Below are 26,769 nucleotides of genomic sequence, written 5' to 3'. Positions count from 1 at the left end.
GATGCGGTTTGCTTACACCCCCCTTGCATTTGTAAGTTCCATCCCTGTAGGTGGGTTTTCTTTGGTTTCCACGGCTGGCAAGGGCCCAGCAGCGTGTCTCTGTGGGCGCCCGCTCTCCGCGGCGCCCGGCTTCCCGTCGGGCACCGGTAGGATGCACGCCGCAGCGCCTGCGGTTCAGAAACGCTGTAATCGGTGACGTGGGAGTTCCCGTGCGCCTTCCGTGAAGTGGCATTATAAGCTGTTAAAGTGATTTCTCAGTGGTGATCCTGAGAAACTGCTGCTTCTATTTTTCTCTCTGAGAAAATTCTGATCTGCATCAGAGAGGAAAGTTGCATCATCTGGGTATGCAGTAAACTGCTTGTTGTGGTTATCGGCTTCTCCTCGTTTCCTTCAGGCTGGGTCAGCTTTCCTTAGATAAAACTGTCACCAGAAGACAAAAAAAGACTCTTTCAGCTGGTATAAGTTGGCAGATCCCAGCTGAAGTCAATGAATTGATTTTTAGCTTACATTATCCAAGCATCTCACTGGAAACCATGATATCCAGACTAAGAAATTCACCCAGAATTTATCATTTCTAATAAAGCCAGGATCAGGGGGGTTTTTTGAGCCCCATAATGAAATCAATATTGACAACGCCGCACTTCACGGGAGGCCGCAAAGGGTGCACAAGGAGAAGGCGCGCACACTCCCGCGCGTCCCACCCTGCCCGAGGCGCACTCACGGCTCTCCCGCGGTAGCGTTCCTGGAAGGGTGGGGTTTGGAGAACCCTTGGGCTCACCAGCAGCTTTCCCCTTAATCCCAAGGGACCCGAGGAAACACGTAACGCAACGTCAGCGCTTGTAACGCCGCAAAACCAGACGCCGACCCGCCCTTGGCTGGCAGGACAACGCAGCTCCCCGCTGCATCTCCGGACCCGGCCTCCTCCTCCAGCCGCAGCGGAGAGCGAGCGTCCCGACGGCAGCGCCGGGAGCCGTGGAGGGGTCCCCTGCAGACATCCCTCTCCCTCCCGCGGCGCCACCGCGAGAAGCGTCTCGTGAAGATCTCGGGCGCACGCCGCACTCCGCTGCCGCTTCAAGTCGTCGAGGCCCACATGCATGCCGAGGAAGCGGCTTTCATCGCCGGTGCAGTAACCGATCAGCCCCCCGAACCGGCGAACCCGCTCGCCGCGTCAGCGAGGACGTCGGGAGAAGCATTCAGAGGACAAGCAGCCAAGAGCATCCTCCAGAACTTGGCCTCTCGGGCCGGGCCCGCGACAGCTGGTGACACAAAACCTCTCCTTCCGTGGCTCATTTCGTGGCTGACGTATCATCAGCGCTACGCTCCCGTTTTAATACGGATGCCAGGTTATAATCTTGATGAGTGGCCTGGAACCACGCTCCTTTTTACCACGGTTTGAAAGGAGAATAATGTTTTACACCAACTTCCCATTTTTGTCTCAAGGGTATTAGGGAATGTAACATTAATGGAACGTAGAAAATGAGCTGAGAGTTCAGCTACTATTTACCAAATTGTTCCTGTTCATCTCCGGGAGAGGAGGGAAGAATAGGAGCGAGAATAAACCCGTGCCTAGAAACATGCCATTTCTCCAACGCATGCATGGCTGACAGCCACTAAGCACAAATGAATAAATATTTTATGTACTTTAATTTCCTCATCTGTGAGCTTGATGTTCTGAGCCTTTCTTTGCTTTCTTCCGCCACTTCGTAAATGTTAAAAACGTTTATCCTCTTATTCTTTCCAACAAAAGTAAGACTTTTGCCAGCCTCTGTTCCCGTTCCATTTGCTTTCATCTCTTTATTAGCATAGCAAAATAGCACATCACCTGCAGGTTTCTCCCTCCAGTAATTTCTCCTCTATTTTTTTCCTCCTCCCTTCCTTCAGTCGCCTTCTTATCACCTGTGCTCCCAGCTCTGTATTATTCAGGAAGCACGGTGCCTGCATTATGGTTTTTTGTCCCAGCTGCTCATTGAACCCTACAGCCCATTGAGATGCAGCTTGGGTTTTTTTTCTTGTCTTTATTTCATTTCCCTTTTTATTATCATCATCTCCTCTTCCTTGCTATGCCATCACATAATTTTTCCCTTCTCTGTTCCCCAGCTCCCGTACGCCACAGCCAGGGATGCTCGAGGCCAGCATCCTTGTCCACTCTGCAGTTTGTCTTGCATTTGTCCTTTAAAAACCACACTTTCTGGAAAATCTCCACTTCCTTTTTCCTTCAGGAAAGGATCTCAGCATTCCTACGTCAGCTTCCGGAGCCAAAAGTTTTTATCCTCACCAGGGTGTCTGGTCAGGATCGAGACCGACCTCTCCCCCCTGGAAGGGATCCACTGTCGGGAGCATCCCACCCATCCGGGAACGGTACAGGACACAGGACTGTGGCTCTCTGGAAAGACTTTGAGCTGCCCGAGAAGCCTCAAATAGCTGCCAGACAGCTCTGCGATGCTGTGGCAACATACGGCAAAAAAATCCTGCAATTAAAAGCTTAATCCTTCTTAAATGGGGCGGTAGCAGGAAAAAGGACAGGCAGGCGAGGATGGATGTCATCATGTGGAGAACCGGAGGAAAGCAATAATGGAGAACAGAGAACGGCGAGCACGAACAAGGATTAATCATAGGCAGAGTTCAACAGGAAGGTTTTAAGGTGAGGCGAGTGGAAACGTCTCCTGAAATGGATAATTGTCAGGAATTTGGACAGTTACCAGTACCGACTGTGTGCTGCAGCTCCAGTGTTGCATTAGTCTTTCTTGGCAATTTGCTAAATTTATTCTTCTGCAATTTCTGACAAAATCCAAAGCTCATTGTCACCCAGTGGGTTATTTCCATTTGCCTGCTTTAGAACTGATTTTAGAAAACCTCAGATAAATTTAAAGGTAATTAAAGTCTCATCTCTTTTCCTCAACCTGTGATCGCTGCTTGACTGAACTATATCTATTGTCTTCCCTCCCTCCTCCGGGTTAAGAAATGCCGATTTCCTTCAAACCAGCTCCTGCTTCTGAACAACTTGCAGTTGTGAGTTTGGTTTTTGGGAGTGCCTTCTCTTTGCCCGTCACAACCAAATCAGACCAGAGCTTGGGATGGAAGAAACATTCTGCTCCTCCCCGAAACAGAGCCTCTTCCCTCGGGTGGCCAAGGAGGGCTTTTGGGAGACCCTGTCCCGCTTCCCAGGTAGCTAAAGCTCTCGTCACGATGCGCGGCAGAACCAGGCAGCAGCCAGAAAGCTGCAGCAGGCCCACTCACGGCGCGCACCGGTAATCCGCACGCATGCGTCGCCAGAGCCGGCGCTGCCCTTGTTTAAGCGAGCCCGCTCATTTCAACGGGGTCTGGAAGCTCAGGCCCCTGCTGGGACTCAAGGTCTCCACCTTCATCCCCAGCCCCCAAGCCAACAGGGGCTCGGGCATATTGCTGAGGCACGGGGACTCAACGCGTCCCTCGGCAGGTTTGGCAGCCCACCCTGCACACGCCTCCAAAGCCCCACTCGCGCATGTGCCTGTGCGATGCCGGAGCCGCGCGGAGCCAGAGAGCCGCCATGGTTCTCATGGGATTGAGATCAAAGCTGCCCAGTGGGGCTGATTACTGAGCTGAGCCCTGACACAGAACTATTTTTAATTCAAAGAGTTGCGCCTGCCTATGTGCCAACCTGCGAGCTCTGTCAATTTGCGGGGAAGTAGTAAAATCCGATTACTACGGAAGATATGCAGGGAGGGTAACGTGGTGTGAACTGACATAACACACATTGGTTAAGGTGCTATCCTGGGCTTGACTGTTTTCTGGGTGTTATAAATCCCACAGCGGTGAACAGGGAGACATAACCAAGGGTTATTATTGTCATAAGGCCTCCAGCTTGAAATCTGTTTGCCATGAGAGTCATAGGTACGACTTTTCCCTACAGACAAATGTGCCTTTTCACAAGCGGGGTTTGCACCTTTCCCCGTCCTGTGGCAGGAGGTAAAACCGTACCAGTTCTGTTTGGGATGGCGGCTCAGGAGCTCCTGCGCAGGTCTGTCGGGAACGGCGTCTCCGTCGCGCGCCAGGGAGCTGGGTACGGCACGCGGCACCGGGGACAAGCTCTGCGGATGGAGGCTCGCCCCGGTGTCCATAAGTGGTGGAAGGGGGACAGGGAAAGGCAACGATCCAGCAGCACCTTCCAGGACTAGAAGCAGGACTAAGCCTCGGCGGGCCGCTGTGGAGATATGCCCACGAAGGCAACTCGGTGACACGGAGCCCCGCATCCCCACCCCTCGCAAAGCCAGGCCAATTAGTTATCCTAATCAATAATCCTGACCCCAAAATTGCAGAGAGGAGCTACGCTCAGAACAACATCTCCCCAGAGGCAGCCTCGTGGGCACAGTTCCATGGTGTACCAGGGGCGAGACTTGCTCTCCATCATAGGTCCTTTCCTTGGTTTCAGGATTAAACACCACTCCTAGAGCCCCCACGGTAAATCAGATCATCAGCAGGTTTGATCATAATTTTTAATTGCCCCTTTACCACTCTGGGTAACGCACGCACCAAGCCTCCATAAACTGGGAAGCACACCCGGTTCTCCACAACACACTTACAAATATTGACGGTAACTAGAGACAAGAGGCCCCACACTTATCGAGGTGAGGAGCACCAAGGCAACCTCCCTCCTCGGAAGGGCCCTGGGTGCTGCTGTCAAAGTAATAATAGCAACAACAGCGCAATTTGCTCCCCCAGAACACACAACACCTCCTAAGGCAAAGGCATTTCACTTCCCCTCCAAGTAATTACCTCTCTGATTCCTGTAAATGGCTGGAGAGGACCTGTTTATCCAAGAGGGTAAGCAGCCCATGATCATGATCATCATTTTCTTCTCTGCACACGAGGTGGTCCTCTGCTCCCTGAGCGTGCCAGCAGAGCGCAAGCAGCCTCCAGCCCCATATCACTGAACGAGAGCCACAGACTTTCCCAGGGAGAGCACTCATTGACCCCCACCTGGAGCCCCGGGGCTTTTAAAGCCCCAGGTCTGATCGCCAAAGCAGGAAAACCTGCGGCGGTCGTGGCGTATCTCAAGCCAGCCCACCCAGAAGCTGCTGCGAGCACAGGTGGAGTTACTAAACCTGGAAACAGCCACGTGGATATAAGGGATAAAATGGGAGACGGCAGAGGCACCTTGTTTTGTTTTGGAGGGCTCATTTAAGGGTAAGCACAATGAGATCTGTTTTTCAATGGGGTAAAAAATATTGACAAAAGGTGAACGATAGAGCTGGGTGAAAAAGAGAGCGGCTAAAGAAGCTGCTGAAGGGGAAGGCAAAGCCGGGCAAGGACCGCTGTCGCTGCGACGGGGGACGAGCGATGCTTGTGCTTTTGAAAGACCTTCTCGCAGCCAAGTGCGAGGGCGCTGCTGTCCACCGAGTCTGTGCTCTGCTTTGAAAACTTAAAATCTTTTTAACATCAGAGGGGCAATCCCTCCTCAGAGAAGGCTTTTATTGACCCAGTGTATCCAAAGCAGAATATGTTATAACGCCAGAAATAGTTTCATCTTCGTGGTTGGCTCCTCGACAGAGCCGTGTTTTTGCGCGGTACCAGCGCGCCGGCTCGCGTGCGCTTGCTGCTTGCGGGCCCGGAGACGCTCTTTGCCCCGAAGCTGTGCGTGGGCAGGGTCTGAGGCAGCGCGAGCGCTTCGCCAAGAGCAGCTGGGAGCGAGGGGGTTAACCGTCGCCCGCTCGGCGACCGTATGGGGAGGAATTTGTCCCTCCGGAAAGGTCGAGGACAGGGAGGGAGAGCTTCAAAATTTCTCCACAAGCCACTGAAGCAGAATTTTAATGGGGAAGAAAACAAAAATATGAAAGTGAATAGTACAAACAAGAATAAATTATTTATGAGGATGAAAGCGAAGAAAGGGAGGTTAACCAAAACGAAGGGAACCACACGTTTCCCACAGCGGAGGTGTCACGCTCAAAGCTCCTGCAAAACCAAAGCCGATCGCAGAGCAACCCACCGCCGTCATCGACAGCGAGGCTTCGGTGGCGCGGCCGGGCACGGCTGCTCCCTTCCCATGCGCGTCCCTCCGGGGACACACCTCGCCCCTGGGAGCGGACGTGGAGGCCAGGAGGGCACGCGGTGCTCAGCAAGAGCTGTCATTTCAGCCCGCGGTAAACCTTATCGTTTTCGAAATTCGACGGAAGCGAGATGCGGGCTCCCTCCCGCGCCCCAAAAGCGGTGCTGAGAGCATCCAGGCTCGACCCCGCCGGCAGCGTGCGGCTCTGCTGCTCCCCGGCCCCGGCGGCGCGACGGGCCGTTTCAGGAACCCGCGCTCTCGGCCGAGGGAGAAATATTGCGGCAGTAAACTAAACGTCCAGGTTTTCGGTGCTCCTGGGCTTCCCGCGCAGCGACTCCTCGCTTACACGAGCTTGGCTACCCGGCCCCGCGAAGCGCCCGACTTCTGCTGCCGTAGAGGGAAATGCCCGGGCAAAGCTCGCCGCGCTCCGCCAGCCGGGAGAAGCCACAGCCGAGGCTGGCGCGGCCGGCGGGAGCGCTGCCGGCCGGCAGCCGCCTCTACCTTCCCCCCTCGCCGCCCTCCTGGTCGCCCCAGAAAATGGCGCCAGCGCGGGCCAGGCCGCTCACACCCGCCTGACGCTCGGTTTCTCAAATATTCTCACTCCGTCGGGTAAGCGAAAGACAAACTATGGTGCACCCGGGCAAACCTCTTCTCTCTAAATATGCCGGAGCCATTAACCTCCCCCGGCACTCGTCGCCAGCTACCAGGTAATTGAAACGGCTTTGCCTAAGCAGGATTTTTCTGCGATCAATTATTTCCTTCCAGCAGAAGGGGCTGCCTTCAGCCTTATTTACGATGCAGCTGTTGCCACCGCTAGCTTCCTCAGCCTTGTTTATTCCAAAGCAGATGAAAGCTGGCTGATTGGAGATAAAGTTCTTGATTTTTCCAAAGTGCCTGATTGATCTTGTTGGCCACACTTGGAAATTGGGAGGCAATGCTCTCATTACGCTGTTGTCTTCCCTCTATTGCCGTTCCGCAAATAAGCTTCGCTACAGCAAACCGGCTAAAATTGGCAGAACGAGCTGGTACGCAGAGGGGAAAACCCGCTTCGCCATCCCGGCCCCGACCCGGCAGCGGCCACGGGCGCGTTCGGACGGGCTCCTTTTCCCCTGGGAACCCGGCGCCGGCGAGCCCCGGCTGGAGCAGCGGCTGCAGCAAAGACCTCCCGGCTCGCCGATCTCCCCGTCCCCTTCTGCCGCTCCGAACGCGAATGGGGAGCGTGAAGCATGGCCGTGCCTGTCTCGGAAGGGCTACCAAGCTAAAACAGCTCTTTCGTTCTTTTCAGGATTAATACAATAACCAAGCAAAGGCGACGCGTGAAAGCGCATCGACAGGAGGAAACGCTGCAGGGGCTTGACGAACGTGGCTTGCCCGACGCTGGCCGGCGCGGAAGGGGGTAATCGCTGCTTCACTCGGTGAGTTTGCCGCGCTGCAAACAAGCCCCCTTTGACCATACAAATGGTCTTATTCAAAGCAGAGAATTAAGGTAATAACAGTTCTCCGGGAAGGAAAAGGAATTCAATTTAAAAGCCAAATTAAACAAAGCCTCCAATTAGAGCAGCTAATGTTTTCAGTGAGCCGAATGGCCTTTTTCCCAGCTCCACCTGAGTTTAATTTTTCTAATCGGCTCTATTCTGTCATTTCGCTTCCTTCAAGCTGACCAATTTCTTAGGAATCGGCAGATATTGACTGAGGATGCTGGGCTCAGAATTGTGGGGTTTTTTTTTCCGGCACCGAAGCCTTTGACCCCCAGCGCCTGGCTGGGTTCCCAACAGCCGGCACGGCCCCGATCCCTGCGGCACGGCCCGGGGCGGCTCCTTGCGCGTGGCGTTCCTCCGGCGGGCCGTGGGGCCGTGCCCAGCTGGGGCGTCTCCTTGGCTTGGCCTCCGGCAGGACCCGCGAGCACCCAGCTCACCGCAGGCAGCGGCCCGTCCCCCATCCGTCTGCATGCATGGGGGCCAGATTTGCGTTGTTAACGGAGAACCAAACACCTTATTGGGTACGCGTAGATGAAAATATTGATTTTGTGCTCTCGGGAAAAAGCCCAATTAAGAAGATCTAATGGAAATGTGACCCTTTATCCCCAGTTCGTCTTATCTATCAGGAGCTAATATTCAGCTGTTTCAATGAAGGAGGAAATCTGATCATTTTTCTTCTACTTCCCTTCTTGCTGCTCGCTGCAAGAAAGCCTTGCCGAGCGCGAAGAAATTCACCCTGAGCAGACCCAACCTCCCGACGGGACAAGCTGTGGTCCCAGGGGAAGCAGCTGCCTGGGGATGGAGAGGGTGGGATGGGAAAGAGCGGACCCACTATGGCAGCGAAGCTCTGGCTTCGCCTGGTTCCTCCTCTCCACCTTCAGTGTCTGCCGCACCTCTGCCGTTTCTCCCCTTAAACGAGCCAAAATGAGGCGTGCCGGTGTAGCCGGAAAGAGTCACCAGCCCCGTCTGCTGGTCCCTGGCTAGTTTTCTCATTGATTTCTCTCCAGACTACATGGCAGAGATGCCACTTACTGGTGAAGAAGGAGTCTCCAGGGAGCCAATCCGCACTCCCGATGCGACATGAATATAGCTTCCGATAATGGCAGTGGCGGGGGGAAACCGTCACCGGAGCAGCGGCGACGTGATCCCTTTAACGCGGGTCTTTAAGAATCTCGGCTTGTTGGGGAATTGCAGGGAGCTGACAGTCCGGAACGCCGATGAACCGCACCGGCTCTCCCGCAATCCCACGCCCGCCCAGCCCGGCGGGAACCCGCACCAAACCTGGTTTAAGCCCAGATCAGAGCAATTTTGCAGGGCTCCCGCTTTTCAACTTCCAAATCGCTCTGTATTAGACCGGCGCTGGATGGGCCATTTCAGGCTCGCGCTGCTCGAGGCTTTCTGCTGACCGAAACTTTCCGAGGGAGCGCAGACCCCGCCGCCTCCGGGGTCAAGCCTCTGCCCGCGTTCTCTAGAGATAATTCAGCTCCTCGGCATGTCTGTGGTGCTCTGTGCGTGTGGGAGAGCCGTCCCTTCCCTTCAGACAGCGTCAGGCGAGTGCGTTATTGCCGGCTGGTCGGGCTCCGGCTCCTCCCGGCGAGGGTCGCAGTCCCAGCTCCCAGCCCTCGGTCTGCAGTGCCAGGAAGCCCGCTTAAGCCTTCCAGGGCCAATCTCTTCGCTGGCTAATTGTGTTAGAGGACTCCGGTTATTAAAACTTCCCACTTTGGCAGCTCATCCGAGATGAAATCCTCCAGCTTCGCCCAAATAATTCGCCTCGGATCTCAGTATTCAAGGCTTGCTTGTTAACGGCGAGCTGGGCGGACGCCAGCAACCATCATTCCTGACTATCTGGGAAACGGATGATTTCCTGAGAATAAGCTGTTTGAATTTCTCCTGATTTGGTAAAGCACATACGTTCTGGGTTTTTCTCGCCATCTTCAGCACAGACCAGTGGAAGTTTGTTTTTTAAATTGCCCTGTGCGAGCAGGCAGCATGGGCGCATTCTGATCCCCATTCCCAGAGACATCCCGGGAGCCCAGTGGCTGGGAGCCTTCCCAGCGGGACGGCTGCGCCGGCACTCGCCTGTTATCGCCCTTTCCTGGAGGGAGACAGAACTTCGTACAGAAATTATCCGCAAGCAAATATTTATGGTGAGCGCCACGAGCTGCCCAGCTCCTCATGAAATGGGGTCCCCCCTCCCCGTTTGATCAGGCGGCCGTGTCTTGCCTGTGGGCTCCTGGAAGAGCTGGCTTCTACCCTGCGTGCGCTGCCGACCGCGGAGCGGCAACAACGAGCATGCTAACAGGAGCAGCACCTTCGCGCACAGCTCTGGACACCTACGGGCACTCTGCTGCGCGCTGCGCTCGCACACATGCCAGAGAATGCCCCGGAGGAATTCGGCCGGGCTGCCGGCAGAGAACGGGGCGCCGGGCTGCAGCTGCCGGACCGCCTGCCACATCGCTCCTCTTTTTCTGCCAGCGCTTTTGCAATTCCAGCGCCGGCACCGGTTCTTCTGCGTGCCGGCTCGTGAGGACAAAACGTCTGAGCAGCTGCACGACGCATCCCGCTAACGTGCGCTCCCCCAGGCTTCCCAACAGCAGAGCTCGGCGAGCCGGCATCAGCTCGGTAGCCCCGCGCCAGGCATATGGCTTCTCTGGCATCACCCACCGGGACAGCGCCGGAGCCGAGCCGGGAGGGGCACCGACGGCTGCGGCAGCAGCTGCCCATGTCTCTGGATGAGGAGCGCAAGCTCCCGGGGAGAGGATGGTCTTCTGGGCTTCGTTTCTAAGAGGTGTTGTAAAAATGGGTCCAGGCTGCTGTGCAGGGAGGCAAAAGGCAGCAGCCGGTGCTGCCCCGGGGTGAGAGAGGACGCCCGGACGGCTCAGCCCGGGGTTTACACCAAGCTCTGTCTTCCTCCCCGCTGGGTTTCCCCAGTGCAGCCCGCAAAGACTAACTAAACCCCAGCGTTGCTTTAGTGAAGCTGCCCTCGCACGGCTTCTCTGCCGGTAAAAGTGATTTGCATTTATCTCTGCCCCCAACAAAGCCGTTTTTGCAGGGGACTTGTGAAATAAATATTAGAGAGAATAACCAGAAGCTGATGTAATAGAGTCGTCTACTCAGCATTTTACCTCTTCCACTTGCAGAAGAAGAGCATGAAATACGTTTACAGCCGCGCTTCTGACCGTGCCTAGGAGCAGTTCCTTTGGGCGAATTGAACTGATGATCAGCGAGGATAAGCCACGCTTCCCCCCGCAGGCAATAAAGCGTGTGAGCGCGCAACCGGCTTGGGACGCTTAAAGCGTAAACGGGGGATGGAGCCCGGCTTAAAGCCAGTCTGGACCTGGCGGCCGGGAAAGCTGAAACGCAGCGAGCTGTATCGATTCTCAGGCTTTGCACTGGAAACACCGGAAACCTCGAGAAGACAAATGTCTGTTTGGAGGAGCTTTGGAAAGGGTAGCCCCTGAAAGCAGCAAACGCCTCATAAAAAAGGTTAAATGTGTTACTTGCGCCTGCAGGTAGGAAACCAGGTTAGAGCCGGGCTCGGAGGGGATGACTGGCGGAGCAGAACATGGCCAGAATATGGAAATTCCTGCTAAAAGAGGGTGATTTATAGACCTGAAAGCGAAATGGAAGAAATCGTTGAAGTATGGAGCCTGTTTCCCAATGTCCTTAGAAGCAGTTTAGCTCCCAGGCGTGACAGTTTTGAAGATGAAGCCGGGACTGCCAGGGCTGCTCGCGGCCGGCGCCGTGGCCGTCGGCGGTGTGGGATGGCAGCAGCCGCCCGCTGGGGGAGATGAGATGAGAGATGAGACAGGAGATATGAGGTATGAGATGGGAAATATGAGACATGAGGTATGTGATATGCGATATGAGATACGAGATGAGATGCTCTTCTCATGCCGGATCTGGGGCCAGACCAAAAACCCTTGGCCTGGGAGCTACGTCCTTCGGGCCAAGGTGTTTACTTGCTGTTGAAGTGCAGGCAGCGCGTTGCCACCTCTCACATGTCACTGCCTTGCAACTAAGCTGTCTAGATGTCCTGAGGTCTCTCCGGCGCTCTGTCATCCTCTCGTTCCTTGAAACGCTAACGGCATTAATATATCTAGCGTTAACAAATCCATTAAGTCTGAGAACTGGATGAAACCGCTGAATTGTAGCACCTCGTTCACGATTTTTCTCCCCGAGGATGCTGTCAGATTATACGTATCCCATACCAAACGGCGCACGGCGCTTTGGGGAGCCCGGTGCGGGCTCTGTCACGTCGTGAGGAGCGGCGGGGAGCTCGGAGCACCCCGAAGGCTGTGGGGAAGCGGGGCCACTGCTTAGCAAAGCTTAGTGCTCCGGCGGGGAAGAGGCGGCTTCAAGCTGCGGCAGATTAGTGCCACGCTGGGGCTTAATCAGCAGGCAGGTAGGAGCGAGAACAGTTTCACGTGGATGTGCCCGATGTGCCGATGGAGCGAGGGGCTCTGGGGACCGCGGCTGGTCGGCAGCAGCGATGCCTCTGGGATCACCGGGGTGGCCGCGGGGACGGGGCTGTTTTAGCCACCCGAGCTGGCGTGGGACGGCTCCTGTCCCGCCGGCCGGCTGCTGCGAGACCGGCTCCGGCAGGGATGCTTTCGGAGAGGAGCAGCAGCACTTGTGCATCGTCCTCCCGGCGGGATGCGCCCGGGTCACAGGGCTATGAATGAGTTACAGCAGGCTGGGAGGATTAGCATTATTATTATTGTTCAGAAATATTAAGACAATGAGGAATAAACACTGGATCTATTTATAGCAATTCCAGGGAAATCTCGCTCGAGCCATAAACCCACTTAATTGCAAATCTGCACAGATGTTTCCTTTGAATTTGAAAAGTGATTAATAAATAAATTAGAGTAATGCTTGTTTTGGCTGAAATATAATAATAAATAATGTTTATAGCGCTTAGTTACCAAAACATCCCCAGCGCTATGTGACAAATCAGCCACAAGCTAAACGGCTAAGACGTACTAGATGGAAACAATTAAAGCCAGGCTCAAGCCACAAATAAACTCAACAGCGCAAGCGCAACGGCGGGTGCGCAACAGCAGGCGCTGAAGCTGCCGCGGGGCTGGGACGCAGTTCCCTGGTTCAGCTCCGGTCCCATTGGTACCAGTCCATCGCGCCCTGTGGCACGGCACGGCGCCTGCCTCCTGGCACTCTGCAGCACCGCTCCACCTCTGACTCCGGCACTGTGGGAAGCTTCCCGGCACGATCCCCCGACTCAATCCCCCCTCTTCAAACCACTGGCAAAGCCGCCGTGTTTACTGTGTCGCTCGTGTTGACTTTTTTTAATTAATGCATAATTCAAATTATATATATAATTCCGGGGTAAACACAGACACAACTTTTCTGTTGGCTATTCCTCGACCCAGTTACTGTACAAATATGCCTTGGAATTTAACAGCGCTAGAAAGGCGAGACCTTCAGAAATTTCAAGGGCTCGCGGGGAGCCATGCACATCCTGGCACAGCAAGTTGCCAGAGGCGGCCGCAGTGAGCCCGGGCACCGGCGTCACCGTCAGCCTCCGCGTGCCCGGGCAGGCCACCGCTGCGGCGCGGCGAGGCGGCTGAGGGGCCACAAACCCGCCTGGGCTAGAGAGCGAGCTGCTCACGGTAATCGTGGCGGAGGCCACAAGGGAGGAAGCCCCGCCACCGCGGTGCAGAGCGTGGCGGTGCCGTGCCGGGGGAGCACGAGGCCGGGGGAGCACGGGTTGCGCCGAGGCAACAGCGGGTCTGACGACTTGCAAAATTATTGGCAAATCCGTTTGGGTTTCCACTGAAATAGGAGCTTTTATTTTAATTTATACCGTAATGAAAGCTGGTAACAGTACTGTATCGTCAACACAAACAGCGCAATCTTATAAAAATTTCATCTTTATCTATTTTGGGGAGAAATAGTCCTGTCTACCTAATTGAAGCATCTGTCATTCTGACATTAAATAGTGCATCCATGGCTCTCTTATTATATTTCCTTGCATTTCTCATACACTGTTAAATTGAAATAACACTGTTGGCTGGGAGATAAAGGGAGATAATAGGTATTTTATAATGAGCAGAAAGGAGGATTCATCTCCAGTCGGAGCTGACAATTGCTTTATCTTTTTTTTGGTGGTGTTATTTCGTTACCCTAAAGGGGGGATTCTGCTGCCGCTCAGCTTTCCCAGCCCTGCGAGCTCAAGCGAGGAGCACTTATCCGCGCACGAGGAGGCGCGAGTGCCAGGCAGCTGCTCGGCAGCAGCCAAAGCGGCACGGTTTTGACCGCGCCGCTCCCCCGAACGCGGACGCTGGAGGTCCGCAGGGACGGCGCACAGCCAGGCACTTAGCGGGGCGCTTTGGAGATGATTGTTCGTGGTTTTATGGAGTCGCCTTTTCCCCTCGTTGCCAGTTGTAGCTGCTTCTTCAGCGCCCGCTGACGCGCAGCGCCGTCGTGAGGAGTGTCCCGTGTTATGCGCGTGGGTGGCCGGGGCGCGGCGCGGGACCCTGGGTGAAGCCACCTTGAGGCATCCCTTGCTGCAAAACACGCCCAAACTGACCCATTCGCTCTCAAAGCCGCAGCGGCTCTGCCTTGCCGACACCATTAACCCCCCCGCCGCGCCGGGGCTGCACGGCGAGCCGCGTCGCTGGCCACCCCGAGCAGCGTCCCAGAGGAGCGGCCTTGCGGTGGGGCAGGGGCGGCACGAGGAGCTCCTGCCCGAAGCCCCTCGGGAGCTGCGCTCTGCGAAGGGTTAGGCGAACCTTGGTTTGGCAAGCCGGGGTTTAAAAGAGAGATTTTGCGCAAGAAATTGATTTTAGCTAGTGCCGCTCACGTCACGAAGGAGCTGGGGTTGAAGCTCTTTGGCCTCGGCTTTGCACAGAATAAGTAAGAAAAAGTGGATCCGGAGGGGTTTGGGATCCAGCTGTGGAGCCTGCCGCAGCTGGGGGCTGCCCTACCGCGGGAGGCGCGTGGCCTGACCCAGCCGCCCCCCTGGTCTGGTTTGGGCGGCCCCCACGCCCTCCGCCACGCTTCCCGGGCTGGCCGCCGGATCCCCGCGGCTCCGGCTGGGCTCTGCCGGATCCCTGCGGCTCCAGCTGGGCTCTGCCAGATCCCCGTGGTTCTGGCTGGGCTCTGCCGGATCCCTGCGGCTCCGGCTGGGCTCTGCCGGATCCCCGTGGTTCTGGCTGGGCTCTGCCTGATCCCTGCGGCTCCAGCTGGGCTCTGCCGGATCCCCGTGGTTCTGGCTGGGCTCTGCCTGATCCCTGCAGCTCTGGCTGGGCTCTGCCTGATCCCCACGGCTCTGGCTGGGCTCTGCCTGATCCCTGCAGCTCTGGCTGGGCTCTGCCGGATCCCCACGGCTCTGGCTGGGCTCTGCTGGTGGCTGAGGGGAAACGTGGGGAAGGAGATGGCACGTGGGGAGGTGAAGGAAGAGCTGCTGCTTGGAGTAAAAGCACAAAACGTCTAATTGAGATTTCCCTGAAACCCACTGTAAATAATTAAAATTGGCTTCTATTACTTTACAAACTAATGAGGAGTATTGGGCTGGATAACTACATCGACATGAAAGTGGCATTTAATTGGGAGAAACGGAATCGTCCCTGGAAATAAGCGCAGCCCAGAACAATAAACAGCGTGGCAGGAGGGGTTACGGGCAGCTCGCTTCAAGGCAGGGAAGCGCGGCGCCGGCTCGCTGGCCGCCCTACGCGACGCCGGCGCATCGCTGAGCAGCGCCGCGAGCGAGCGACCCTGTGCCAGGGCTGCCAGAGGTGCTGGGAACGGGCGCAATCAGACTCGTTCTAAAGACAGCCGAGATGTCCGTCCCTCCTGGGAAGGGCTTGCACACCAACCTCGATTTCTAGCACCTGATCTGCTTTATCAGCCACCGAGCGGTGCCTCTTCAGTTATTTATCTGGGCTGTAATAACGCTGTCCTTCCCGTAGTTCCGAAGAGCCACGTTTCTGCCTTGCCCGCTTCTCGTCGTCTTCAACGAGAAGGGAGCGAATGAACTGGATACGGGAGCTGCCGGGCCTTTGCTCTCCCTCATCGGCTCCGCTCGTTACTTTGAGGAGCCCTATTTTCCCTTTTCTTTACCGCTTCCTTCTCCCAAGCATCGGGCTCGGAACGAAGTCGAGCAATTCTTTTATCATTCACTTCTGCAGAGATCTTTAAGTTCTCCACTGGAACAGCTGGCATTTCTATTTATGAAAACTTTCTCCCTGACTGCCGAAATTGAAATTTTATTCTTGCACTGGCTGCTTAGCTCAATTATGTCCTGTTTCGTTTAGATTTAACAGCTACAATTTAAATGCCGTCCTTTCCTCTTGTTTCCCTGTCTCCTACGCACGTGCAGTGGAGCCCGGAGCCTTCTGAGCCGCCTCTGGTGACGGTTGGAGGTGGCCGGACCGTTTCTCTTACATTTATTTGCCCCACTAAAGGAAAATAGAAAACAAATTCTGAAAACCCTCGACGCATTCCCTCCCTTTCCATCCTTTTACCGGCCGCAGGGAAGTCCTCACCGGCGCTGGGAGTCACCCCGGCTCCCCCGGTGATTTAGAGGACGCCACGCTACGCTTCTTTTTACGCTGCCGGTTTTTCTTCCAAGCCTGGCACAAACTATTAAAAAGCTTAATGGCTTTTTCTTCTCTCATTCGCTTCGACAGCTGCTCTGAGGATGCTTCTCGCTGGTGTCTGGCCCCTCTGTCATCAGAGGAATTTTTCCCTCCGTTAGTCGCTTTTTGCGCTCGCGGTTGGGCAGGGCCTGTGTAGAAAAGCCCTCGCCCTCCCGAGGGCACGAGCTGCTTCCAGAAGAAAAGCAGTTTTTTGCCCTGCTGCACCCCCGTTTGGCCGGCAAGGACCTGGTTTTAACCTCAGCCGGGCACCCGAGCTCCCGAGCTGCTCGCCAGCGGGCAGCGCCGCACGGCACCAGCCGGCGGAGCCGGCTGGCAGGGTGCTGGGTGCTCTGGGCGGTGGGTGCCGGGTACCTCGGGCGGTGGGTGCCGGGTGCCCCGGGTGGCGGCGGCAGCGCCCCGCGCTACGCGGCAGCGACGGGTGCGCGCAGGGAGGGACGCACGGTGCCGCGTGCCCGGGGCTCCTCCCGCAGCGAACCGGTCCTGCCGCCTGCGGCAGAGAGCGGCAGATGGGCTGGGGTTCGTCGAAGCTTTCGCATCTCACGGTCCGAGGAGCTCCGAGAGGAGCTGGAGTGCTGCTCGCACGCTCTCTTATACCAGCCCGGCTTCTCGACTGAAAATAATTTTGCCGTTAAGTACAGACCATCTGTTATCCTCTACTTTTCTAAGGCAGCCCATCTTCTTTATGGTTTATTAATATTTACTCGGCCTCTTTAAAACCTAAGCATGTAGCAGGAGGGTTGTGATACATCTACAAAGATTTTATCTCCCAGCTCGGCCGCTGCAGCACCGGCACCCTCAGAGAAGAGCCAAACGGGTGTTTGCAGAGGGATTTTCCCTCTGAGCCGGCCGCTGGCAGACATGCCAAGCTGTGAAAAACCCGAGTGCTGCACGGGAGCTTCCCTTGCACCGGGGCCACCCGTCCCACGCGTCCCCGACATCTTCTCGGGCAGCCTGAGGGCGATGCCTGCGACGACGGGGCACGGCGGTGCTGTGGGCATGGCGGTGCTGTGGGCATGGTGGTGGTGTGGGCATGGTGGTGTGGGCACAGCGGTGGTGTGGGCACGGCGGTGTTGGGTTGACGGTTGGACTTGATGATCTTAAAGGTCTTTTCCAACCTTAACGATTCCATGATTCTGTGACAGGGATCACGGCCAGCGAGGAGTTCCCTACCGGGCCTCCGGACCATGTGGACGTCCCGCCGCAACTGCCGCCTTGCCATGCCGCTGAAGGGAAGAGCTGGAGGGAGGTGTTTGGGCTTCGTCTCGGGCACGCCGAGGGCTTCAGTGCCACCTCCCGCGCCCGTAGCGGGCACAGGCTGCCTCTTCTGTTGCCTCCCAGGAATTCCGCGCTGCGCTGGGAGAGAGAGGAGGGGAAGTCTAATTGCTTAGTGATGCTGAGGAGGATTCGGGAGGCTTCTTGCGGCACCGCGCAGGCAAAAGCTTTGCGGTGGCAGCGCCGGCAGGATAAATCACCCCGGCACAGCTCTGTTCCCTGCAGAGGTCTTGCTTTCCACCCTCTGTTCCCTTCCGTTTTTAGGCATCTGTTCCAGACAGAAACCCCGGGGCGGGCACTGCGCGTGCGCCGGGGCGCGGAGGGAGCAGTGCCCGGCGCCCGGGCAGCGCGGCGAGGCGCAGAGCGAGCCCCTTCCGGCCCGCAGCACGGAAAGAGCATTTTATTGCACTGAAAAAGTCAGGGACGGGAAAGGAGATGAAAGAGGGGAGATTTACCACAAGCTTCGATAAGCACCAACGCACGGCAAGTCTTGGGGCTCTCAACAGAGCCGCCGGGCCATAACAAGCTGAGCGGCCTCTCCGAGGGCCAAAGAAAATAAAGTTTGGCATCAATTTTTAGCTCTCGCTCTGCATTATTTAATAACTGGTTTGAAACCTGCCTTGCATCACGAGAGTTTTTTAAAGTGTTCGTGCACTGGAAGAAGAAAAAAAAAAAACATATTTTTTTTGCAGTTACAGAAACACCCCCTCAGCTGCGCGTGCTTCAAATATCGCTTCTGTTGGTTTGCTTTATTTTTTTAAGGAGTCCTCAGCAAAGCTTTTCAACACATTTAATGAGATCGAGCAAGGACGGAACAAGCGGAAACTAATCTGCAGGGGGGACCTCGCGCGCTGTGCCCTCGGCTGACTTAGGCAGCCCGGCCGGCTTCCAAACAGCAAAAAAAATGAGTCCCCTCTCGTTTGTGGCGACCAGCTAACACGAGCAGCCCTTTGCTGGGCCAGCACAGGCCTTTCTCCGTGCTTCTCCCTCCTCTTCCCGGCCGGGGAGGGTCTGGCCCGGGGGAGACGGAGCTGCCGACCCCGCTCGCCGCACGCGGTCCGAGGCCAGGACGCAACCTGCACCGCGGCACCGGCTCCCCGCACGCAGGTAACGCCGAGCTATGACCGATGTGCCAGGCTATTAACACGAACTGGGACTAATTACGCATCCTCGTTAGTATTCTTCTGCCAAGCTGGTGCAACGTAACCAAAACACGGTCTCCGAACCGATCTCCTGATGTGGCGTCGAGGTGTTCTATCGCTCTTGGCTGGCGGCTCGTTCTGGCGAGGAGCGTCAGGCCCTCTGCCGGGCTCGCTGCCGCGCTGCTGACCCCAACGCGCAGCGCCGGGCAAGGCAACGCGCCTGGTTTTCCGATGCTTGTGTCTCCCCGGGTCTCGGGCTCTTCCTGACCCCCCCGAAGGCTGCAGCTCGTCGGCGCCGGAACTCCACGCGGCGAGCGCGGCGGTTTGCAAAGCTGCCGGGTTGAGGCGGCAGCGGGGTATTTTTGGCAAAGCGGCATCTTCCAGACGCACCTCCTCTTTGCCGGATGGGACACCGGCTCCTCTCCGCCTCCTTCCTGCATGTGGAGGGTTTGATTTTTCAAAGATTTCCAAGTATTTCCCAGTTGGCATAAAACACACCTCTTACGTCCCAGTGGCGGCGTCAAGCTGTCCGTGCTTTCTATCCCCGGGCCGCTCGATGGATTTTCCAGTTAAAATAATGGGTCTTTTGCGCTGTGGGCATCAACAAAAATGTAAATACCAACAGGAAAGGCGGCGGCAGCAATGGATCTTCTGGCTTTGCTGCCTGGGCTGAACTGGCAGGTCTCCGGCTCCCCGATAGGAAAAATAACGAAGTCCCTGAGTGGGACCGGCCAGCTTCGCGACTGAGCCTCGTTACTGAAGCCGCTCCACGCTCTGTGGGTTCCCCTGGTTATCGCTGAGGAGCCGCGTGGAGGTGACGGCGCCCGGCACGGCAGCGCTTCATTCTGGCGGCGGCTGGCACGGGGACGGGCTCGGGTCCCCCCGCGCTCCTCGGCACCGCTCACAACCAGCCCGGCGCGCGGCCCTGCCAGCTCCGCTCATTTGGAAATTAATGGGATGATTCACATGAGCTAGACGAGTAGCTTGCTGCTTCCAAATTCCTGTAATGATCGTGGCCCTAGAATGGAATAAATCGCTTGCTTTGGTGAAAATATTTATAAAATGATGGTTTTGAGTCCCTGCACGGCAATATTTAGCCTCATTGATGGCAGCGTTGCCGACGGGCGAAGACGGTGAGGTCTCAGACAGGACATCACCCCTTCCACCACGTCCCCGGCCTGATTTCATTTGCATCAGTGCAAATTAAACTGATCCCCGGAGGCAGGAGATGCTCTGACGGGGGGGGACCGGGATGCCCGCGCTGCCCAGCTCCCACCCCTAGGAAGGAGCCGGTGAATACAGCTGTGAAAGCAGGTTATGAGAGCACCGTTCCCCGTTCAAACGCACGGCGGTACGCGGCACTCGCCCGTGTTGACGCAGCCCTTCCTACTTGGGCGAGGAAATGAATACCGGCTCTCCCTGGCAGCGGTGGAAGAAGGCACTATATGATATTCTATACTTCCTCCTCCATTGAGATGGATTAATCGACCTTTAAAAACGCACCCAGAAAATAAATGACCTAATAAAGTGAATTATTCTCTTCCACACAGTGCTCGAAATCCACTGTAACTTGAGAGGAGACTAATGAAACTTCGAAAGCATTGAAGAGATGACTAATGAAAGAAATAAACCTAATAAAGAGTAATTGATTAGTCGCTTGGAAGCACGGCAAAGTATGGGGTGAAAGGCTTGGCCCGGCCGCGGGTGCTGGTCGGGGTCAACCCCTGCCACCTTAGTGCCCTGCTACCCGTTCAGCAAAGCCCACGCATTGGAACCGCAGAGAGACGGAGCGAAGACCAAAAACCACCTGAATTTGCTGGGTTTCCCCCATTTCTGCCCCTCCAGCGGCTGGGAGGGAGGCGTGGGAGCCGCTGCAGAGGCCAGTGCGGAGCCCGTGTGCTGCCAGTGTGTGGCTCACGTCCAATTATCCTTCCTCGGCCAAAACTAAGGGTTAAGGAAAAGCTTAACGCGACATCTGGAATTGCTGCCACTTCTTTAATCATAGTTTACAAGAATTCGGTAAATTGGACATGGAAAAGGAAACCTCGCCACACTACAACCGTCTCCTCAGGCTGCAGCGATTTCGTGCTTTGTTTTTGGTGACCAGAGCCCTTATCTGGCTGGAGAAAAGCCATTCCTTAATTTTTACGAGCTCCTCGGGAAGACTGGTGGAGCAGAATGGTTGCAGTATATCCTTCCCTCTCCTCCCGCTTTGGTGCGAGGGGATATTGTTCCCTGGGTGAGAAGTAAAGGTGAAAGCGTCTGCGTGGAATTTACAGCCGGCAATAAGCGGGGCTTTATCAACAGCCCTGCGACAAATTATTTTTATTGTCAGCCTCTTACCGCCTGGAGCAGCGGCCATGAAAAAGCAATTCGGTGAAACTGTAATTGTGTCACCTATCGACTGGACCCGGCGATGCCCCGGCGAGGCCGGAGGTCCCCGCGAGCGACGTCCGGGCAGCCCCACCTCTGCCGCCGCGCGGCACCGCGTTTCCCCGTGAAGGGCATCCCGGCGGCGCGCGAGGAGGAGGGCTGCAGACCCCCGGCTCCGGCCGCCACGGCCCCTCCCGGGCAGGGCTCCTGGCAGCGGCACCCTCAGCAAAGCTCCCGCGGGCAGAGCACTCGCCTTCGCTGGCGCGCACCGCTGAGACGGGTGGATGCGTATTTGCATATTTATTAAGCAGTTATTAGAAAGTCTGCAAAAGAAAGTCACGCCGAAGCACTCGTTAATAATCCCGCGTAGACTGCCGGCTCTCAGGTCTGTGATGCGATTGTTTAAACAAGCAGACATGTATAACAATACAAATAGGACGTACTCTTGCGATGATTCCATCCATAATTCTATATTAAAAAGCGTCACATGAAGCTTGCACTCGTTACTCAAACTCCGTTTCTTCCATTTGTTTATTTGTTCTTCCAGCACAAAGCAATTCAACCTCCACAGTCATTTTAAGCAAATTAGGTTTTGCTCGGAGTTTCATTTCCATTTTAAAACGCGTCCTCGCAGGAGCTGCTGGAGGTGGCGGACGTTATCAGCAAATCAATACATCCCGCTCAAACTGGGTTTTGAACGGCATTCTTACCAGCCGCAGCGTCACTGCGGGCAACAGAGGGGGCTCCGCGGGGGTGCCAAAGCGGGGCGCGGAGTGGGGGCGCGGGAGCGGCCGAGCCGGCGGAGCGGCGCGGCGCGGCGCGGTGTGGCGCGGCGAGCCTCTCCGTAACGACTGTACGATGGGCGGGAGGTAAGGAGAATATTAAAACTGCAGGAAAGCCGTCGAGACTGACACCACTTCTGGGCTCTGATCTCGCCTGTGTGTTACCTCTGATGATAATTTCCGGTTTTATAAAAAATTTGAGCACTGGGAGGAAAAAAACAGGCTCTCCTGTAGTTACTGGCAGCCCCAGAACCCGGGCGCGGTGGCACGAGGGAACGCGGCGCCGGCGGCGGGGACGCAGCTGAATCCATCCGCGGATGCCGCCTGCGGCGCGAGCCTCACCTGGGGTGCTTCGCCGCGAGGCTGCGCGCGGAGAAAAGGCTTCGCGCTCTGCCCAAAAGCGTCCGCCAGTCCCTGTAAATCAGTGCTTTTCACCACAGCGCTGCTGCCGGGAAGATCCATGGTCCGCTTGCACAGAGCTCCCGAGCAGCGGCCAAGGAAGGTGGCGGGACGGAGCTCCAACGGCCGGATTGTTTCCCATAGCTCCAGCCCACACCTATGGATTTTCCTACCGCCCGCGCGGCTGCGCCGGCACACGGCGCGGCTGGTTACTAAAACCTAAGTGGGAGTCAATGTTCATGAGGCGGAGCACGCCACCGCCAGCCCTCGGAACCCTTGTACCCGGGGTCTCCCCTTGTACCCTTGTCTCCCCGGGGCTGGCGAGAGGCGGCGCCGGCGCCGGCACAGCGCAGCGCCCTGCCCGGCGCCGCGGCGTTTCAAAGCAGTGGCTCAAGCAGCGGAGCGGCTCAAGCCGCGGCAACATGGGGGGCGTTCGTTCGCGGGCAGAAGAAATCTGGAACAACTTCCCAATTCTCAAGTGCAAAGCTAAATGATAAATCTATTAAAATAACGACTCGGGAGCGAACCCCCGTCCTTCCTCCAGCTCAGCACTTGTGCAGAACAACCCGAAGAAGAAACGGAGCGCTTCTCTGGCGGAATTTGGGACGCGGCAGCTTTGATTACTTGAGATGCTGAACCGTACGCTCAAATACCCTTCGCTAATTAATCTCCATATCCCCATTTGTGCGGCCCTGCGACATTGCGGGCCGATGATTAATCACGGCGCCGAGTTGCAGGTGGCAAGGAGTGCGAATTGAACACTAGTTCAAAACCGACACCGAGGTCATTGACTCAAGGTACTGAAGAAATGTCTGCCTGGCGCAATAAATCCTAACTCGGGTTTACTACGGCTTTGCCGGGAGGGAGGCCTGCCGGTTGGGGTGGCGCGGCTCTGCTGCCGCCCGTCTCGTGGGCTCGGGGCTCCCTGGGAGCAGGAGCATCCCCGGGCCCTTCGGAGCCAGCACCAGGTGATGCTGCCACGTCGCACGGGCGCAGCCTTCGTCGCCCGGCCCGGAGGCTCCTCAGATTTCCCACGGAACCTTCTCTTAAAGTAAGAGCTTGGTGAGCGCACACGGCGTTAATGAAACGTTTCCGTTAAGACGGCGAACCTGTGAAGGCAGCTTTAAATAGCGCGCTGTTCCGTCGACTCCGAAGCAGACAAGTTTTCCCCGACGCTCTTATACGTGTTTGTTCTTAACCTTAAGAATATCATTGCGGGGATAATAATTCAATTTGGCGAGCGGGAGAGAAAGCGAACAGAGCAGCGTCCCGCTGTTTGCCCTGGGAAAGGAAGAGCCCTTGCGGGGAGGGCTGGGAGACGAGCCCAGCTTTGCCCCGCGCGTGTGTCCTCTTAGCCCAGGAACAGAGACCTTAACCCGCCGTGGGATATCAGCCTCGGGGATGGCTCCTGGAGACGGAGCCCGTTTTCGGGGCGTGCGGCTCTCCTCGAGGACCCAGCCCCATGCAGCGGCTCTTCTCTCTTAGTGCCTCTGTCTGAGAGCAGCCACCCTCCACGGCCCCGGGCGCAGTAGCTCTTCCTTGAGAAAAGCCACCGATGGCCAAACGGTCTTTTTTGTGGGTCCCGCGTTACGGACCCACGACCGACCCTCGGAACGTGGCAAAATCTTCTTCGGAGAAACAAATTGCGTTTTCTATCGCTGAGTGATGAATGCTTTAGGCTGTACGCGCAGCGACAAAGTCTGGCTATAAACAGAATGAGATTGTCCTCTAGGTAGAGTATGGGTACGAAACGCGTATTTATCACGATGGAAACAACATTTTGATGCAAATTTCCCAGTTCTGCGGGTAATCCTTAATTGGCCGGTGGATCAAACCAGGCAGAAGCGCAGTTCCGTTCCCGCGATGTGAGCCTTACCTCCAGCTATCAGAAGCTTATGTCTTTCCCAAATAGGTCTTCAGCTTTGAAAAGCCTCGTGCAGCCCGAACAACCGAAATGAAGGATTGCAAACCTACCGCTGTCTCCGTGCGGGATCCAAATCCCCGAGCAACAGCATCAGGACGGCTGGGGAGTAATAGCACAGAGTAAGTGTTACGAATTACCTGAGTTCTCCTGCTTCTTTTTCCCCCCTTTTTAGCAAAATGCGAATTTATGAACACGGGCTGTGAATTATTATCCCAAAAAGGCACATTAGGTGTTTTACGGTGTATTTCATATAGTTTCTCATCTAAAAAAAGGCAGACGGTCAAAAGAGTCGAAGAACAATGTGTTCTTCGCTAATAAAGCGTGGCCGAAGATAATCGGCATTTCCTTTTACTGCGTAGCACGTACACGCGCCGGGGCCCCGCGCGCCCCCAGAGCCAGCCGCAGCCCGCAGCCCTCCCTCCCAGCCCCACCGGGCTGCGCTTTGGGGGGACTCTTCCTTCCTCCTGAGCTTCTCCGGGGTGACAAAAGCCTCTACGAGGTCCCACCACGGAGCCTAAAGCCCACGCTTCTGCCTGCCGTTGTGATACAGCTCGAAACAGCTCAAAACCCAGCCCTGCAAAGCGCGCTGGAGTAAGAGGATTAGGCACAATGCGGGATCAGACGCCGGTTTCTCCGGAAGATGAGTGGAGGAGAGCTCTGCTGGAGCCGCGGGCTCGATGCCGAGAGAGGCTGGCTGCTGAAAACGGCCTTCCTCGGGTGAGGAGCGCAAGTCGATGCCCTGGATTCTCCCTCGTCCCTCTTGCTCTTCGCTCCGTCCCTTGGCCCCGCGCCGAGCTCGGCCAGCGTTTGCACCTTCCCCGAGAGCCGCTCCCAGCTCCTGGCTTCGGCCACCAGGCCAGAGCTGTTCCTCAGGAGGAAGTGGTGACGTTTGCCCAAAAACGAGGCTGAGAAATAACATATAAACGGAATGTATCCCTCTGCTGTAAAATACGATTAACTCCTTGACCCCGAGAAGAGTTATGGCCACTTTGGGAACTCTCGGGGAGAGGAGAAATGTTGGGCAGGTCGGTTGAGGCAAACGACACTGAAGATTTACGGGGTCTGCCGGTGGCAAGAGTTTATTTAGGTTCCCACAAAGCGCGCCGGAGAGAGGGGCACGGACGCGTAACTCCACGGGATGGCAGAGAGGCCACCGGTCACGTCCCTCAGCCAAGCCTGGACGCGGGAGCCGAACCGGCCGCCACGAGTAATTCATGACGGCGCACGACCCCCCCCGGCAGCTTTCCCGCGGGAAAGCCGCTGGCTTCGGGGCTCCTCAGAAAACCCCGCGGTACCGAGGGGCCCTTTCTGCCCCACGCGCCGCGCAGCCGCCAACCGCGCTGTCCGCAACTGCCGGCGTTTCCTTCTGCTCCTTCAGATAACTGATAACAGGATCCGGCGCGGCTGGATCCTGCCTCCCCACCCGTGGCAGCTTCAAAAAAAATGTGCAATTAAACCGGTGGCTGGAAATAAGTGGAAGAGTCTGCTCTGCTGTGGATGGAGGAAAGGAAACAAATGTTTTCATATAGAGGAAGTTTACGCTGCAGATAAATCTGAATGCCAGAAGCTTAATATATTGTGGACAGAAGCTGTTCCATCATTCTGGGGCTATTAAATTTTTTAATCAAACGCTTTAGCTATTAAACTGCCTGGGGTTGGCAAAAGCTTGCTGTTACTCCAGGTTAGAACCCGATGCGGTCCAAACAAATACAAAATTAATTTCAGGTGCCAAAGGAACGGAGGAGTCAAAACAACGGTAATATTTCCCGGGGGCTGGCACGGCGCCGGTCCCACCCCGCCTGGCGGGACGTGACCCGAGCTTCGGCAGGGTCGGTTCTCTGCCCGAAGCTACCCAGGGGTACGTGGCGAAGCTCCACAGGCTGCCCCGGCGTCGGGCCCTGCCTGGCAGGCAGGGACCACCAAATGCCGCCGGCCGCGTCGCCGGGGTGCCGTCGACCGCAGCCGCCTTCGCGTTTACGCTCATACGTCGCCCCTGAAGAGCCGCAAGCGGGAGGACTGACAGGCTGTGATGGAAAAAACCGACACGGAGGAAGCAGTGGGAGGAAAATATCTGCAGCCTGGCAGTTTAAAGCTGTTTTTAAGGATACGGAGAAAATTCGTGATGGGTGAGGAATGTAGAAGTTCACTTTGATTAAGCGCTGGCAGCTGGGCTGATCGTTACTTCTTACGGCATCGCCAACATTTCCTCAGCTGAAAAGATGCCGGGAACAGATCTCGCACCCCGAGATCTGCCTGCCGGGCCTCTCTGCAGGGTAGCCAAGGCAGAAGCGTGCCCGTCGCGTTCAGCGTCTCCCCTCCCAAAATAAGCCCTTAACTGATGCCACGGACAAAGCTTCAGGGAAGGCGGCAGCAGGTAGTCGCGGCTTCCCGCTCGCAGCTCGGCTTCTTCCCGCACATGCCGATAGCCTCGCAGGTTTTCCCTCGCGCAGAGCAGTGGCTTTGGAGCTGCTCTTTCTCCCTCTGAACACATAATCCACGCCGAAGCCCGCTGCTCCCTCGCCGCTCGTTCTGACAAAGCAGCGCCGCCTGCGCCTAATGACGCGTTCTTTTAAAAACGTTTGGATTTGTCCCTTCTGATGGTCTTCCCCTGCAATCCAGGGGAAAAAAACGTGTACAGCTGCCAGCTTCTAAGCCTAAGACGCTGTGTCTTCACGAGCTGCCCGAGTTCAGACGGCGTTTCTTCGAGGGCGGCTGTGCCGGTGGCAGGCAGCCGGCCGGACACGGGCGGAGCCGAG

The sequence above is a fragment of the Phaethon aethereus genome (assembly GCF_964289735.1).
Source record: "Phaethon aethereus genome assembly, chromosome: 21".
NCBI classification, from domain to species: domain Eukaryota; kingdom Metazoa; phylum Chordata; class Aves; order Phaethontiformes; family Phaethontidae; genus Phaethon; species Phaethon aethereus.
The sequence above is the reverse complement of the archived record's forward strand: the minus strand, read 5'-3'. Positions refer to the sequence as shown.